Source organism: Globicephala melas, chromosome 15 (genome assembly GCF_963455315.2).
Source record: "Globicephala melas chromosome 15, mGloMel1.2, whole genome shotgun sequence".
In the NCBI taxonomy this organism is placed as follows: Eukaryota; Metazoa; Chordata; class Mammalia; order Artiodactyla; family Delphinidae; genus Globicephala; species Globicephala melas.
Window position 1 is genome coordinate 67,763,254 of NC_083328.1, and position 5,370 is coordinate 67,768,623.

At 50.3% G+C, this 5,370-nt stretch overlaps 1 pseudogene; it reads left to right on the top strand.

The window, feature by feature from the left end:
- Positions 1 to 4,411: 4,411 nt before the first annotated feature.
- On the top strand, positions 4,412 to 4,800 carry LOC132593486 (small ribosomal subunit protein uS8-like; annotated as a pseudogene).
- The last annotated feature ends 570 nt before the right edge of the window (positions 4,801 to 5,370 follow it).

Consider the following 5,370-nt stretch of genomic DNA (forward strand, 5'->3'; position numbering starts at 1 on the left):
CAGGGGGCTGGTGCCCAAAGGCGACCAGGAAGTCGGCACAGCCAGGACAAGGTTCAGGACTGAAAGATCCTAAGAGAGATTTCCAGTTCTTGTTTGTTGTTTTTTGTTTTGTTTCCACACTGGTATTATTTCTGTCCTTTCGATTTTGGAAAACAAACCTACAGTAAAACTGGCCCTGTGAGCCTTCCCAAGGTCGGCTGCTGCCAAGACAACAGCCCAGTGTGTCAGGTGAGAGATGGGGCGCCCCTGCGGCCACCCTGGTCCCCAGCTGCCCAGGCCGAGGAGGGGGTGCTGGGTGATGGGGAGCCCAGGGGTTCCAGGGGCTCTGCTGTCAGGCTGGGACCCCCTGGTCTTCCCCAGGGTGAGGGCCACGGGTGGCTGGCTGGATGGACGTGAAGACTCTGGCACCCCTTCCAGCCAAGTGTCTCCGTGGCCCAAAGGGGGGTGCCCACAGCCGACTCTCTGCTGGTCCAGCTACCCACCAGCCAGCCGCACTAGCTCATTTATGCTGGAGCAGCCCAAATTCATTAATAATGATTAGTCTCTCCTCAAGAAGAGGTTCACAATCAAAGGGCTATTAAAATTAAGTGCTGGAGGAACGTGGGGGGGAGGGGGAGGGGCATGGGAGGGGGAGGGGCGGGGGAGGGTCAGGCAGAGCTGGGCGTCAGTACCCCCGGACTCTGACACCTCCTTGCCGCGGGACCTTGGGTCCGTCACACCTCGGCCTCATTTTCGAGGACTTGAGGCTCAGTTTCGCCATCTCCGGAATGGAGGGGCGGTTGTGACTACAGGGTCAGTGATAACACGAGTGGAAGCACCCAGCTTGGGGAATAAGTCTTGGGAGAGCCTAGGATGAGACTCCCAGCACCACGACCCCGGGGGAGTTAGTGGAAGGGGAGGGGGATGCCCCCTGCCAGACCGGAGCCCTGGAAGTGCCTTTTCTCACCGTCCAGCTGTGCTCGCTCTGGTCCCTGGGCACTATACACGCCCCCCTCACAGCCCCAGCATCCCTTTCCTCGTCTCCGGGCTGGAGCAGCAGAGCGATCGGGAATAGCGTGGGAGGGGAGGGGGGGCGACCAGGACACCCACCCCAAGACCCTGGGGGAGGCTGGACCAGACAGGGCGTCCCTGCCCTCAGCCCCCCACCTGCCCTGTGGTTTCCCGGAAGGCCTCAGGTGCAGAGAGGAGGCCAGGGGCCCACACCCCACTGACCCTCCACCTGCGTGAGTGACAAGAGTCCAAGCCATGGCCCTCAACTGGGCACCAGGCCATCCAAAGTGGAGTCCCACGCACGGGCGGCTGTGAAACGCACCCCCCTCTCAAGGAACGGGATTCAAATAGAAAAGAAGCAAAAGAAGAAAACAGAATCCTGAAGCCTACCAGGTCTGGCCCTTCCTTGGGAGAAGGGGAGATGCCAGAACTACAGAAGTGCTGAGCCCCGGGTTGATGTGGCCGCCTGATTCCTCTTGAGGACAGGAAATGGAAGGTTGTACAAAGGCCCCTATTATGTGCCAAGCACTCAACCTTGTTGCTTCATCTGACAGCCACAAGGACACCACAAGGTTGGAATTAGTCATTCCCGTTTTACAGAGGGAAAAACTCAGAAGGACAAAGCAGCCTGGGCAAAATACCGTGTCTGGGACAGTCACAGTGCCAAAGTCAAGATTCAAAGCCAGGAGCAGTGGGTTCTGACTCCCTTCTCCTTCCACCCTTCCACTTGGCAACCAGGAGACTGGTGACGACCTCGGTGGTGATTACAGCTGACACTTCCCAAGCCCCTCCACAGGCCAGGCTGCAGCTCCCGCAGACCTGAGTCATCCCACCCTCCCCACAAACCCACCAGGCCTGGACTCTCCTACCATTTCAGAATGAAGACCCTGAGGCACAGCAAAGCTAAATGACTCGTCCAAGGTCACGGGATAGGACACGGCAGAGCCAGGACTCCACCTGACTTGCAGGGCCCAGCCTTGCCCCGCACTGAGACCCACTTGCACAGTGCTTGGAACAGAGCGACTGGTCCATAAAGAAATATTGGACAGAAGAGAGGATTGGTAGCGAGAGGGAAGGATGACAGATTAGCACAGCAGTGGATGGTGATGGTCAAGAGGGGGCACCCAAGAGTCAAATGGCCTGGGTTCAGATCCCAGCTTGGCCACTTTTTAAGTACAAGCTTCTTAACTTGTCTCTGTGTCCATTTTCTTATCTGAAAAAATGACTGCAATAATAGTTCTTACCAGCCAGGGTTCTTCAGAGAAACAAGGAAGTTACTCCACAGCCTGGCACCTGCTGAGAGCTCTACTCTACCGTGGATGAGTGGAGGGCAGGCAGCACCGAAGCTTTGGACTGGCTCACAGGCCAGCCCCAGGGTATTCTTATGAGGCCACCAGGGGCGGTCACATTCCACACTGCACAAGCCCAGGAGTGAGCACATCCTTAAATTTTGCACCCTGGGCGCCTGGCTTGCCTCACCCTAGTCCCATCCACCCTCGTCTGCCCACTAGTTTCTCCCTGAGCTCCCCCTGTCTCCTGGGGTCCCGCTGCCTCCACCCAGAGGATAGGTGCTCTCAGACCAGCCCTGCCAGGGTTTCCAGCCTGGTGACAGTAAGCTCCCCATCACTGAGAGGTTAGAACAGAGGCCGAATGGCCACATGGAGCCCTACAGACAGGATAAGGGCTGCAAGGAAGCTGGAAACCCGCTTTAAAGCTTTGAGTAAGCTGATGGGGTGAGCATCTCCGGTGTGAATGATCACATCGCCACCTGGTGGTAATGTAGGAGATGGGCCAGTTGGCCCCGGGGGGGCGGAACAGAGCACCCTCCAGCCCCCACCCCTTGCCCCGCCCAGGTGCTTCTCACAATGGGGGCATTTAGACAGTTAACAAATGTTAATCGAGGTCCTAATGCCGAGCACTATTGATGAGTTATTTTCGTACATTATACCATTGAATTCCAACAACTCTAAGGCAGGTATCGCCATCCTTTTTACAGATGAGGATGCTGAGGCTCAGAGACTCAGAGTTAGTTGCCCAAGGTCACACAGCCAGCAAGTGGCAGAGCCAGGATTGGAGCTCAGACATTCTGACACCAAAGCCTTCCCTCATAATCGCTAAGCCTCAGGGGATTCAGTGAGAAAGAAAATAGACACCTCCCCTGGCCTCACAGAGCTTACAGCCTCGTCGGGGCACAGAAATCACAGATTCATTTATTAGGTGTCCACTGTGCATTAGGTGCCAGGGATGGAGAAAGTAGCCAGGGTCCCTGACCAAATCAAGCCTGTGGGGAAGACGGACATTAATCAAATAATCACACAAATAAATATACAACAGTGTAAAAAGACCTGAAGGAAAGGTATGGGTTCTGAGACTGGACTTCAGGGTGCCTACCTGGCCTGGGGGGTCAGGGGAGTCTTCCCTGAAAAAGTGATGCATTGAGCTGAGATCTGGAAGATGAGCAGGCCTTACCTAGGCAAAGAGGCATGCATTCGTTCATTAGCAAATGAAAGCAGTGTGGCGCGTCCATCCATGTTTGCATTTTTTTGCTGTTGCACATACATAAATCCAGAAATAACACATGGAATATTTGCCTTTGCAACTTGCTTTCTTTTTTTATTTTTATTTTTATTGGAGTATAGTTGATTTACAATGTTGTGTTAGTTTCAGGTGTACAGCAAGGTGAATCCGTTATACATATACATATATCCACTCTTTTTTTCTTTTTTATCTTTTTTAGATTTTTTTTCCCATTTAGGCCATTACAGAGTATTGAGTAGAGTTCCCTGTGCTATACAACAGGTCCTTATTAGTTATCTATTTAATATATAGTAGTGTGTATACGTCGATCCCAATCTCCCCTTTATCCCTCCCCCACTTTTCCCCAGGTAACCATTGGATTGTTTTCTATATCTGTAACTCTATTTCTGTTTTGTAAATAAGTTCAGTTGTACCACTTTTTTAGATTCCACATAAAAGCGGTATCACACGATATTTGTCCTCTGTCTGACTTACTTCACTCAGTATGACAATCTCTAGGTCCATCCATGTGGCTGCAAATTTGCAGCTTGCTTTCTTACTCCACATTTTTCTTCAGGTCTTTGCATGTCAACACATAGAACCGTTCATTTTAACTAAGGAGGTCGTCATGCCATGGACACCTGCCATATGCACTATGATTTATCTATCCATGGTCCTGCTGATGGCATTTGGGTTGTTTACAAATTTTCATGCCTAAAAACAGTGCTACAGCCAACATTCTCCAAGCGGATACATCTCAAAGTGCACGTATGTTAGAGTTCCTCTGAAGTAGGGGTCTGTGTTCTTTTAAATACTTTTCAACATCATTTTGGTGGGGGTGAGGAGAAAATACATTTCTATTAATAAAAAATGTATCTTTCCACCATCTTTCCGTGCTGCCATAATGGTGTACATGAATGTCCCGGCTGGTGCTCTCAAGAATGTCAACAATGCCAAAAAGAGAGGCAAACACCAGGTTCTTATTAAGCCATCCTCCAAAGTCATCGTCAGGTTTCTGTGATGATGAAGCATGGTTACAATGGTGAATTTGAAATCATCGATGATCACAGCGCTGGGAAAATCGTTGTGAACCTCACAGGCAGGCTAAATAAGTGTGGAGCGATCAGCCCCAGATTTGATGTGCGATTCAAAGATCTAGAAAAATGGCAGTAAAACCTGCTCCCATCCCACCAGTTTGGTTTCATTGTACTGACAACCTCAGCTGACATCATGAACCATGAAGAAGCAAGATGAAAACACACAGGAGGGAAAATCCTTGGATTCTTTTTCTAGGGATGTTATACAGACATGCAAATAAAATGCCTCAGAGGACTCTGAAAAAAAATAAATAATTAAAAAATAAAATTTAAAACATATACAAAAACAAATGCATTTACGAGTTCATTTACCCTGGCTGAAGCCACTTTAAGGTTCTGAAACATCTGCCAAAATGTTTCCCAAACTTCTGAAGACTTTGTTCTTTCTTCCCTTTTTTTGTAAAATTTTTCCCATATGGACAGCTTCTTAGAAGACATACTTAAAGGGTTTTAAATGATGTGGGGTTTTTTTAAATCACTCATTTCATAAACAGGACTACTTTTGCAAGCCTGATTTCAAGGTTTCAGCTGAGTGCTCTGTGGCCTTCAGGCTGGCGGGTCTCAGGCAGGTGACACCCCTGTAGTTACACCAGGTCACCTGGAGATGTACATTACCTGAGGTAGGTGGTGCCTTGGAGGTGGGGCTCACGTTTCTATTCAAGCTTTTGCACGTTGGACCAGTGTGCATGCTGCCCAGTCTGTGACGAGCTTCATGGGAAGACCTGAGTTAACCAGCACCCTACTTCCTGCTGACCCCCTTCATGTG